We start from the raw sequence: 13,674 nt of genomic DNA, 5'->3' as shown, positions 1-13,674 counted from the left end.
TGGCACTCCAGTATTCCTGGCACCTTGGGGTTTTTTGAACATCATTTGAGCTGTCACCTTTTGGCCCTCTCAGGGGGATAAGAAAAGATGTATTGTCCTTTTAGATAGAGTAGTTGATGAAACAAATGGCTACATATTTTTCTCATGGTAGAGGAAGAGTACAATGTTTTTAGGGAAAAGGAAATCAGATTCCTATCTTTCCATAGTATGCATTGCCATCTCAGGAGTCCAGGCTTTCTTACAGAGGCACGAAGAAATCCAGGGAATTTTTATTTTCACATAATATGTGCATTGCTCTTTAGTAAAGCTGATTGGATACAGATAAAAGAAAAGAATGAACTATGTATATATGCAAAACCATGAATGTTCACGAATCTGAAAAATATTATGTGTGTGTGAAAGAAGCCATTCACAAAAGAGTGCACAAGGTTTGATTCCATAATGAAACAATTGTGATGCAAGTCAGACCAGTTGTTTGCCCAAGAAAGGTGAGAATAGCCTGAAAGGAGAACAAGGGAACTCTCTTCAGACATGAGGCTATTCTAGATCTTGATTCAAGTGGTAGTTACACAGGTTTACATAGTTAACAAAATTTACAAAATTGTACTCTTAGATTAATGAGAAGATGGCAGAGTAGAAAGATCCCGAGCTCACCTCCCCCCATGGACGTGCCAAGATAATAGCCAGTCAGAGCAACAAACTCTGAAAGGACATGCAGACTAGCAGAACAGATTTTTCCACAGTTAAATGTAGAAAGGAGGCCACATTGAAAAGAGAAGGAGGGATAGAGACACAGTTGGCAGCCAAATCCCTGGTGAGATTAACCACGAACTGGAGGTGAGTAAGGGGCAGGCGGGGCTAGGTAGGGAGAGATAGATGGGGGCTATGTGATCAGGCTCACAGAAATCCCAAAAATGTGGAGGTGTGGGGAAACCAGAGATAAGGGGACAAATCGGACCATGTGGGGTGGAGAACCACCCTGCCATAGGTGTGTGGGGTGGGTGTCTTTATGATAATCACCTGTGACCAACAAAGAATAACCAGCCCCTAAAAAGGAAGTAAGCCATTGAAGGTGTTATCAATAGAGATGTTAAAAGGAGTCAAGTTCCCTGGTTAGCTTTCTATAAAAGACCAACGCTAAAGGCCCTCGTTGGAAACCCTGTGGGGACCCCTCTCACTCGAGAACTTTTTCTGTATCTTCATTTAATAAACTTCCATCGCTTTACTCACTCTCCGTTGTCCACGAGATTCATTCTTCGCCTCCATGAGACAAGAACCTAGCTCTCCCACATTAGAGGGACATCACAAGAATGAAGAAGGGGGCAGACCACACCCCATGACAGACATCCCAGGCATGAGGAAAACACACTGCGGAGACAAGTCCCCACAGTATTGGGCTTGAAAACCGTTGGGCTTAACTTCATGAGTTTTACAATCAGTGTGGCTTAATTGCAGGTAGTCAAAAAGTCAGTGGGCTTAGCTCCAGGAGAGCCAGAGGGTGATAGGAAATTGCATCTCTGCCATTTGAGAGCCAGAATAACAAATAAACTCACAGAGATGTAGCCTAGAAGCAGCAGTTTGAAAATCACCTGAGGGTATATGTGAAGCTTTATTTATTAATCTCAGAATTTGTGAGAAGCAGGGATTTTTAGGAAACTTCTCTAAGAACAGAAGTGTCAGATGCCACTTCTCCCTCTACCCCTAAGCCTAGATAGCCGGACACTTGTGGACACCAGTGAGAACATGCTCTACCTATCATGCTAGCACCATGCACTGCCCACATGTTTTTCTGTGAATCCACCCCATCCAGTCTGCCCCACTGGTAGGCATGCCTCCTAAGTGGCTCCTGCCCTAACACTCCCTTCAAGCAGCCCCAGCAGGGACCAGCACCAGTCCAAAGTGACTCCTGCCCTGAGGAGAGGGAAGGATAACCACACACACCAAGGCACACACACTTTTTTTTTTTTTTACCACAACAGTATGAAACTAGAAATCAATTGTAAGGAAAAAAAAAAAAAAAACTGGAAAGAACACAAATGCATAGAGGCTAAATAGCATGTTACTAATGAATAAATGGGTCAACCAAAACATCAAAAAGGAAATAAAAAAATACATGGAGACAAATGAAAATGAAAGCACAATTGTCCAAAATCCCTGGGATGCAGCAAAAGCTTTTCTAAGAGGGAAGATTATAGCAATACAGCCTACTTTAAGAAACCAGAAAAATCTCAAATAAACAACCTAATCTTAGACCTAAAAGAGCTAGAAAAAGAAGAACAAACAAAGCCCAAAGCCAACAGAAGGAGGGATTTCATAAAGATTAGAGTAGAAATAATGAAATGGAGACTAAAAAAAAACAAGAGAACGGATCAATTTAATGAGGAGTTTGTTCTTTGAGAAGATGAAGAAAATTGATAAATTTTTAGCCAGACTCATCAAGAAAAAGAGAAGACTCAAATAAATAAAATCAGAAAGGAAAGAAGAGAAATAACACCTAACATCACAGAAATACAAAAGATTATAAAAGAATATTATAAAAAATGACATGCCAACAAATTGGACAATGCAGAAGAAATGGATACATTTCTAGAAACATATAATCTCCCAAAACTGAATCAAGAAGAAATAGAAAATTTGAACAGACTGACTACTAGCAATGAAATTTTTTAAAAAAGATTTTATTTATTTATTTGACAGAGAAAAAGAGATCATAGTAGGCAGAGAGGCAGGCCAGCGGGGAGGCGGGGGAGAAGCAGGCTTCCCACTGAGCAGAGAGCCTGATGCGGGGCTTGATTCCAGGACCTTGAGATCATGACCTGAGCTGAAAGCAGGCACTTAACTGACTGAGCCACCCAGGCACCCTAGCAATGAAAATTTATCAGTAACCAAAAATCCCAACAAATTTAAGTCCAGGATCAGATGTCTTCACAGGTGAATTCTTCCAAACATTTAAAGAAGGGTTAGTACCTATTCTTCTCAAACGGTCCCAAAAAATAGAAGAGGAAAGAAAGCTTCCAAATGCATTCGATGAGGTAGTGAAGAAAACCATCAGCAAAATGACAAGGCAACCTACTAAATGGAAGAAGATATTTGGAAATGTTATATCCAATAATGGATTAATATCCAAAATATATAAAGAACTTAAACAACTCAACACAAAAAAGAAACCCAAGTAATTCGATTAAAAAATGGTCAAAAGACCTGAATAGACATTTCTCCAAAGAAGATATATAAGTGGCCAACAGACACATGAAAAGTTGCTCAACATCACTAATCATCATGGAAATGCAAATCAAAACCACAATGAGATATCACCTTAAATCTGTCAGAATGGATAAAACAAAACGAAAAAACATGAGAATTAACAAGTGTCAGCAAGGATGTAGAAAAATAGAAACATTTGTGCACTGTTGGTGGGAATGTAAATTGAGGCAGTCACTGTGGAAAACAGTATGGAGGTTCCTCAAAAAATTAAGAATAGGATTACCATATGATTCTGTAATTCTGCCGCTGAGTATTTACCTAAAGAAAATGAAAACACTAATTTGAAAAGATATATGCTTCCCTATGTTTATTCCCGCATTATTTACAATAGTCAAAATATGGAAGCAACTTAAGTGTCCATGGATAGACGAATGGATAAAGTGGTATGTATACACACCACATACACACACACAAACACACACACACACACACACACACACAATGGAATATTATTCCATCATAAAAAAGAATGAGATTTTGCCATTTGCAACCACAGGGATGGACCTAGAGGGTATAATGTTAAGTGAAATAATAAGTCAGTCCAAGAAAGACAAATACCATCTGATTTCATCCATACATGGAATTTAAGAAACAAAATAAATGAACAAACATAGAAAAAAGAGATAAACAGAAAAACAAAACAAAGCAAAAAATAAGACTCTCAAATACAGAGAACAAACTGGTGGTTGCCAGAGGAGAGATGGGTGAAATAGGTGAAGGGTTAGATTCAGATACTCTTACCAAGAGGAGCACTGAGTAACGTATAGAATTGATGAATCATTATATTGCACACCTGAAATTAATTATACAATACTGTATGTTAATTACTATTCAGTAAAAAAGATTGTTCACTTAAATCTGGCATTTCAATGCTTGTAAAATTTATCTCAATTAAAAAGGTGTTCTTCACATATATTCTTTTTTTTTGGTATGCTGACTTACATTATAATTCTGGGTCTCTAAGTAAAATTCTGTCATCCTTTATTAATTCTTTATTCTCAAAATGGAAAAAAGAAAACAAACCAACAACAAAATGTTGAATTCTTTCTCTGCTTTCACCTGCTGTAGGACTGCTGAGCAAGAGTAAATGCTGTTGTCTCAAGACAGACCAACATGAACTCTATTTTACAGAGACAAAGTGCCCAAAGTGATACAGTAATAAAACCAGAATTATATTCTGGAAATTCTGATCCTAAATCAGTCTCTGTCTTTTTGACACAAACTACCCTGCTAAGTAAAAATATCACTATTATCATGGTGATAAAGTGAAAGGGACAGAATAGTATCTCATGTACCGAAGTCGCCAAGGGGGTAAGATGACTGGTGACTAGCAAATAAATGACATATGGCTAAGAAACTAATAAAACTAGAACACAATCTACAAATGTCAGCTGTGGAACTAGAGTTTTTGGAGCCCCAGTTGGAAAACACTTCAGAGAATATTTTAACAAGTGGATACCGAAATTGTGGCAGAATAACCAATCGATTGTATAGCGAAATATAGTTTGTTTATTATCTATTTTTATAGCTTATCCATTTTAAAATTTAAATTTTTCTGCAGATGTATTTCTATTGCTATTTTAATAAATAAACACAAACTTAGAGCCTTAAACCAATAAAAACTTACATCTTATAATTCTGTAGGTCAGAAGTTCAATGTGAGTTTTACTGGGCTAACTCAAACACAGAACTGTGTTCTTTTCTGGAGTCTATGGAGGAGAATTGATCTCCTTGTCTTTTCTAGATTCTAGAGGTCACCTGCATTTGTTGGCATGTGGTTCCCTTTTTCCATCTTCAAAACCAGAGACAGCAACAGCAAGTCAAGTCCTTTTCACTCAGTCATCTCTTTAGTCTTTGAAACTAGGAGAGCCCTTCACTTTTAAGGATTTGTGATTTGATTGAGCCCACCTGAATTATCCAGGATACTCTCCCATTTTCAAGATTCTTCACCTTAATCACATCTGCAAAGTCCTTTTTCCTGTGTAAAATAACATATTCACAGGTTCTGAAGAATATTATGTCCATCGGGGCATGGACATCACTGGAGGCATTATTTTGCCTACCACAGTGGTTATCAAAAAATTATTTACAAAGGGGAGATGCTCAAATGGGGGTATTAAGGAATGAGTAAAGAGGAATTCTGCTTCAGACCAAGAATGGAGGGAGTCCTTTTACTCTTTCAGCTGAAACAACAACAACAAAAAGACAAAATATGTGGCTCTCTGGCATTGAACATCACACACCACAGGGCAGTGATTCCTGAGAGCAGGAAAAAAGGTGAGCATTAAGATTGCCCTAACTTACTGCCTGGAGAGAGATCACAGGTTATAGTTCAGAAAGGGAAAATGGAGGGTCAGTCCAGAGATCTCCCTCAGTTGAGGAGAAGCAGTTCGGAGTGGAGAGACCAGAGCTACTATATATCACAGAAAAGATTACTAGTAAGAGAGTAAGCTCTGGAGAGCTATAGAATCCCCAGGAGCCATCAGCGAAGCACTAATCAACACAGGTGTGTGTGTGGAACCCACCTGAGGCCATGGAAGGAGCCCCCCAAAGGAGTAGAGAGTACAATCACCAGATCTGATACAGGACTGTGGTTTTAAAACAATACTATTGGGGTGACTGGGTGGCTCAGTCCGTTAAGTGACTGACTCTTGGTTTTGGCTCTGGTCATGATCTCAGGGTTGCAGGATCAAGTCCGGCACAGAGCTCTGCACTCAGGCAGTCTGCTTGGGATTCTCTTTCTCCTTCTCCCTCTGCCCCTCCCCCCACTTGTACTCTCTCCTTCTAAATAAATAAATATTCTTTAAAAAATTAAAAATAAATATATAAAGAAAACAATACCATTTACCGTAGCATCCAACATATGAAATAATTAGAAACAATCTAACACTCTGATAAAAGATGCACAATATCTGTACACTGAAAGCTGTAAACATTACTGAGAGAAATTAAAGATCTAAATAAATGGAGAAATATGCCATATTTATGGAACAGAGGAGTCAATATTTTTAAGATGTCACTTCTCCCTAAAATGATCTATAGATGTAACACAATCCCAAGGAAAATCCTAGCAGTACTTTTTGTGTGTGTAGAAATTAAAAAGATGATTCTAAAATTTAAATGGAAATGTAAAAGGCTTAGGGTAGCCAAAACAAACTTTGAAAAAGACAAATTAAACTGGAGAACTTACACTACATTATTATAAAAAGCTACTGTAATTAAGATGTAGTATTGACATAAAGATAGACAAATAAATCAATGGAACAGAACAGATAGTCCAGAAATAGACTGACACAAACATAGTCAACTTATTTTTAATAAATATGCCTATGAAATTAAACTAAAAAAAGATTATCATCTTTTCAACAAATGGTACTGGAACAATTTGATTGAATATAAGAGAGAGAGAGAATCAACTCTCACCTAGCATGACATACAAAAATTCAAAAATCAATCATAGGTAGCAATGTAAGAGATAAAACTATAAAACTTCTAGAAGAAAACATAGACTAACATCTTAGTGACCTTAGGTTTGGCAAAGATTTCTTAGGACACAAGAAACATAAACTCTAAAAGAAAAAAAAATCAATAAATTGTATTTTGCCAAAAGTAAAAAAACAAAAAAACAAAACAAAACAAAAAAACCAGTAACAAAACAAGAAACTGTTCTTTAAAAAGCACTGTTAAGAAAACGAAAAGGCAAGCCACAGATTAGGGGAAGATATTTGCAAACTACATCCAGCGAAAGACTATATTCAGAATATACAAAAAAATCACAACTCAAAGAGAAACAATTTGAAAATGTTCAAAAGATGTGAACAGACACTTCACCAACAGAGACAGATGGCAAATAAGGATATGAAGATAAAGTCAATATCATTAGTCATCAGGAAAATGCAAATTTGAGCCATAATAAGATACCATTACACATCTAGTAGAATGCCTAAAGTTAAAAGGAATAAAAATACCAAGTGTTGGTGAGAAGGTGGGGGACTGGGAGCACTTACACACTGCTGTTTGGAAGGCAAATTATTACAAGTACTTTCGAAGAGTTTGGCAGTTCATTAAGTTAGACGTATCGTATGGTGACTAACATAACATAATAAAATTAAATAAAATTAAATTAAATTTTAAAAAAGTTAAACATACTCCCACCATATGACCCAGACATTCCACTTTTAGGTATTTACCCAGAGAAATAAAAGCACATGTCTCCACAATTTGATTCCCCAAACTGGAAACAATCAGAAAGTCCATTAGCAGATGAATAGATAAACAAAGTATGGTATACCCATACAATGGAATACCTTCGATCTTTTTTGTTGTTGTTGTTCTCTTTTTATGGTACCATTATTCCATGCCCTTTCATTCTTCTCTATTTTTGTCTATATTGCTTTATCACAGGCCAATTTATGAGTCCATAATTGGAAGGACAGAAACAATAAATGGATGCACAATGATACACAGATAATTGAGAATCCATTTTACTGATTCTAAATATATTCGTGCTCATTGTAGGAAAGAAAATATATGAAATAAGAATTATGCACACAGTATCAACACACTATCACATCTAAAAGAAACTGCTGTTATTTGAATTTTACGTGATTCATTATTATTCAATTTTGATTTCTACTGTTGCATTTACTATTAAATTACAAGAACTGTTAATATGATCCCACAAGTATTTCTTTATCAATGCACCACCCTTTCTTCTTCTAGACACTGACAAAAATTATAGTAAGGAGGAGCTCAGAATGCTCTACACAATTCCTAGTGAGGTTACCATTCCATTCTCCCACATATACTCCCCCACTCAATAAAATCAATAGACCAGGAATCAGTCCCAGTAATGGACTACAAAGAGAATACAAACCTTTTTATGAGAAACCCTCAGGGCTTAGCACTGCATCATCCCTGTATGCCTGCTGACCTCAGGCATCCCAAGATGTCCAAGCCTCATTTCCAGACCCATTTCACAGTCAACGTCAAACATTTCAAATCAATTCTGGAAGCCCGTCATCACTAAAATCCTCTACATCCTCCTCTTTTCTGGACGGCCTCCTAACCTTGCTTTTAATTCAATCTGAACCTGTCTCTAAGAACATTATTTCTCCTGCACTACTTCCAAGCAGGGGCTGTTTTGTTTTTGTATTTTTTTTTTTTCTGCCCTATCCCACATGGCACTGGACTTCTAGGGTTTCATAGCCACATCTAGACCATTTTCCCTTTTTTATTTTCCCTGAAGAGAAAAAGCTACCTCATTTGAATCTTTTGCAATTAAGTTCTACCTCTCCACCTCTCTATATCAAGCTGTCTACTGATCAAGTAGACCCTAACTACTGCCTGGCCATCCTCTCTGTCTATATTGCTTTATCACAGGCCAATTTATGAGTCCATAATTGGAAGGACACTGCTGTACTTGAGTTGTCAATCTATATTCTCACTCTCCAAAAATCTATTTGACATCTGTCCTCAAATTTCCAAAACCCCTTCCCTCTCCAGACACTCAGCTGTCAACCATTTTTTTTTTTTTTTACTCTCAGGAGGAAATAGAAACAAGTCAGAAGAGATATGCATCTTTTTCCCCTCACAAAATTTACCAACCATATGAATGCACGTGTTCTGCCTTTCCTTCTGTTGTAGTAGGTTAACTGTCCAGAACCCAATGTAAGGTTAACCCCTAGGCAACGCTCATCTCCTCTCACCCACTCAGTGCAATCACTTTTGCAACTAACCTCTCTTTCTAAAAGTAGCCATTTTCCCTTGCAACAACAATCCTGTAACATAACATGCTGCAATGTCTTTTTTCTTAAACAAACCAAAAACTCTTCCTTGACTTATTATTACCTTCCACCCACTCATCCCCTTTATAACAAAACTCAGATAAAGAGCTATTTGTTATCTGTTTTCTCCAATTTTTCAGTTTGTCTTTCTTCCCTAAGCCACTCCAATGAAGTTTTGTAATCATGGTTCCTGATGAAACAGTTAATAGGTCAACAATGACCTCGACATTGCCAAATTCGAGTCTCAATCCATATTTTACTCAACTTTGCAATAGCATTTGACCTGGTTGATCAAGCCCTCTTCCTTGAAATATTTTCTTTGCCTGACTTCCTAGACCCCACCCACAATGTCCACCCACCTCAGGAGCTACACCTGCTCAGTCTGCTTTTCTGGTTTCCATCTTCTTCCTTAACACTGAGGCTTTCATGGGTCAACTCTGAATAATGGGGAGGAGAATACCTCTCTCATCTGGGAGGAATGCAGCCTAAATGAAATGATTGGGACATTCACTATATGCTTGACATTGTCTTAGGTACTCACTGAACAGTAGTATTAACCCTGTCTTTGGGCATGAATCTTTCAACACATCCCTGATTCTTACCTCAGTGTGAATTCCTAGAATCTAATTACACTGCCAATGCATATTTTTATTGCTCTCAATAGACATTGACAAGTGGCTCTTCAGAAAGATTGTGTCAATTTACATTTCCACAATTCCACAATAATTTACTTGCCACATGACACTTTCACAAGAACTATTATCACTTTGTGTAAATCTAATGAGCAGTATTTAACGAGGATATAATACAAACACACTTCTTTTACCAGATGTACTCCTGCTTATGGTGCCAAATTGTCATATGACTTAAATTGACTTTGCCTTGGTTTCTCCATCTGTGAAATGGAGATAATTTTATGGGTCGGAAAGGGAGATATATAATTGGACGAATCCACAAGCATCGTGCTTTTGAAAAGATAGAATACTCGGGGCCAAGTGATTTTAACACATGATATATTCAGAATATCCCAATCAAAATCAAGTATGCATTGAAAGAGAGTTGTGAGCAAATTCAGCTGATAAAGGCTGTCAGGAAGGCAGCCGGTTTCTTTTCCGAGCAGCCGGCTTGTCTGAATTGCTTATGCTGTACAGTAGCCTTGCAATTATGATGTGTATGCCTATGCGCTTTATTCTTACAAAATCATCTCCACGTTCATCTGCTTATTCATTAAGTTTTATGGTGGAAGTTGAATGCCTAATGAAATTGCAAATTTGAACTGCTTTATGGCCTCTAAGAAAATCTCATTGACCACAGAGTAGCTATGAAAAGATGTGAGTGACAGATGAAAGTGTATAGTATTATTATAAATATAAGAGGGAAATTGTTCCAAGGATACACAGAGAAACAAAGCTGATACTGTTTTTTTTTTACCATTTCCTCTACCACTTGATCACTTCATTTATTCATTTATTCATTCATTCATCCATCCATCTACTCAACAATCATTTACTAAACACCAACTGAAGTAATCAGGACATAGTCTATTTTTACAAAGAGCCTATAATACAGATGGGGAAACTGATAGGGCCATAGCCAAGACAAGGCAACACTAAGTCCACTACCTGTACCCATACTCTTGCTTGGAAGTTTTATACAGAATGATGATTGTAAAGTGGAAATTTGCTAAAATACGATTTAAAAGGAGTATGAGACAGCAGGTAATGCTTATGGGATTTGAAGCTGTGTGTGGCACTACTTAAATTTAGTGGCTTCTAAACAGGCTGGAATAATGAATAGATCAAAAAATAGCTGAAAGACAGATGTCCTAGGCCAATTTACAGTATTTGAACATTAATTTTTATAGGCTCACTTTCTGTGTGTGTGCATGTGTGTGTGTGTGCGTGCTGCTATCCCTAATAAAGCCTGTGACACAACTACATACATGGGGTTGATGAGCAAATCAATATCAAGCTGGCGGGAGTATCTAGTTGGCTCAGAAGGCCCCTGGAATTAGTCAATAATCTTTTACTAACAATTTTCATAAAATAAAATGGTAGCAGCACATTCATATGGAGGTTTTCTACCTGCCACTCTCAATTTTCTAACCACGGTTTTCACCTTGCTTCAAATCAGAGAGCCTTGGGAAGCTGATCTTCAATGGCCTGGTCACTGGGCTCCCTTGCCCTCTTGCTTCTGGTTGGTATCAGTCCATGGGAGGCAGCTACAGGGTAAGAGTGGGGTCAAGATATTTATTTCCCAACGTCCCCGTCTGCAGATTGAACCGGGACTGGCTGAATTCCTCTATGAAAGACCACAACTCCTGTTGGGAGCTGGCACTCCGTCCAGCAAACAATGCCGTCCCTGTAGATTCCCCTCATCCCTGCCCTCATCTTTGTTAAAAAGTCCCTTCATTAAACTCTTACCAGATATTCCACTAAAGCGTGCCGACTGCTTCCTGCCAAACCCCAGCGGATGCGATTGTTCTTCAAAGCTACTTGTTCAAAAGTCCCAAGGTAACCCCCCAGTTCCTTTCTTTTTTGTATCCCACACGTAATTGTTACGCTCTGTCTATTCTACCCTGCCATGATGTCACACCCGTCCTCTCCTTTTCATGCCTATTAGTGCAGGTCTGGATCACATGAAACTTGATGTTAAGTGATATGACACATGTAGAATTTCTACTCCTCCACAGACTTTGTTTCTGCTCTACGTAGGTATCAGTATAGGATGATGGTTATGGTTATTTATGTAAATGACTATTTTCCCGGGCCTTTCAAATCCCTTGGAAGCAGAAATCATTTGGACCCTCCAATTTATTTTGTTTTCATCTCTTCAGTGTCCCGCATATACCAACTGTTTGAAATGTTTATTAAATGGAATTAGGTGATGACCTATGAGTAGAAAGTATGTTTGTCAAATTTATGTGCCAAACAAAGCTGTAATGCATGTTAATGTGCAATTTGACAGAATCGAGTTTCAAAATGATTTTGATAGAATAGCTACAGAAAAAGTAACAAAATAGATATTAAAGGAGATAAAATTATGCCTCTCAATTTTAAATGCAACAAATGCAGATGTGGGAAGACCTGGTTGGGCAGCAATTCAAATTCCAATTATGGATTTTTTTCATGTGCCTTAAGAACAACAAATGCAACCAAAATATATAAGAAGTAAATTTCATATCTAGTTTCAATAAGTAATACAGACTTAGATTAAAAGTAACAAGAGCTATATTTTGTTCAGCATGGTTTAGACTGTATCTCATATAAGATGTTCAGTTGTAGGTGTCCGTTTTAAAGAAGATTTTTGATGAAGTAGTGAGAATCCATTACTGTGAATCCTCGCAAGTTAACCAGAATATTTTTCCAGGAAGAAAGACTTTGAAAAAGACCCCACCATGTGAGGCTGATTAGTCTTTGTGGTCCCAGAGATTCAAAATTACAGCAAATGGATAGAAGCGGTAGGTAGTGTTCAGCTGTGTATAATAGTGTGCTTACAACCAGAAGCATCTATTTGTTATGAAATTCTAAACTCTGTGACATTAAGCAGAAGCCAAAAAGTCTTAGGTCAGTGATGAAGAGGAAGGAACTTCCACATTGGCAGGAGAGAAGGGATAGACCACTTCCCAAAGCCATTCTCTGATTATTTTGCCACAAACACAACTTTCACCACGTCAGGCCCTTTTTATAAAACCTTTATCCGGCTCCACATTTTCCACTGTGTCAATTATAAACTGATATGCCTGGTTCTCAATGACTCGCACAGTCATCCACACAGAGTGAACTACTTTTCCCACATATTCATAGTATACATCTCTAAAAGGAATAAGATCTGTCTCACGTCTCCACCAACATACCAAAGTCTTGGGGCGGGTATTGGCAAAATGACAATAAGTCCTTTGAGGTTTGCTTTGTTAAACAATATTCATCAGTGTAAGTGTTCCTCTTACTGTAGATATAGCACAAAGGGATACATTCTGTTTTAAGATTGAGGACTCTCCATCTGCTACGCCCTTCCCACTGTATCTTTTTACATGAGGTCAACATCATTCATCATGCATTTAACAAATATGTATTGTTATATAAAAGCCCCATGTTAAGGATTAGGGTATAAAAATAAAACAGGTTTCCATTTCTCATTGTGCTTAGATATAGTGAAAAGACAGAAAAGCAAATCATTATAATCCAACATGGTACGTGCTAGAGCAGAGAGCAGAGAAGACAGCGTGCCTGGGGTCAGAGCCGGGTAGGGGGTGGCTGATAGGGGAAAGGGTCACTGATGATGGGAAAGTTGACGTCTTTTCAGAGACATGAACAGAGCCTTAGTAGAGGCAAACGGGGAAAGATGCTTCTGCCTGAGAAAACTGTGAACTTTTCCACAGATCTAAAAGAACAGAATGTGGCTAGAGTCTACAAGGAGTGTTGAATGGTTCCAGCTCTGTTTGAGGTGGTGACAGAAGATGAGGCTGAGATGTGAGCAGGGTTTAAATCTCAGGGTCCTGCCTGCAGTAATAAGGAATTCATACCTTCTCCAAATTCTCTTCCACCATGGCAGAGAATAGGACTCAACCAGAGGAAAAGGAATCCGAGAAGTGTGTTTCTTTGTTTAGTTATTTTTTTTTACT

Source organism: Zalophus californianus, chromosome 14 (assembly GCF_009762305.2).
Source record: "Zalophus californianus isolate mZalCal1 chromosome 14, mZalCal1.pri.v2, whole genome shotgun sequence".
Taxonomy (NCBI): Eukaryota; Metazoa; Chordata; class Mammalia; order Carnivora; family Otariidae; genus Zalophus; species Zalophus californianus.
The sequence above is the reverse complement of the archived record's forward strand: the minus strand, read 5'-3'. Positions refer to the sequence as shown.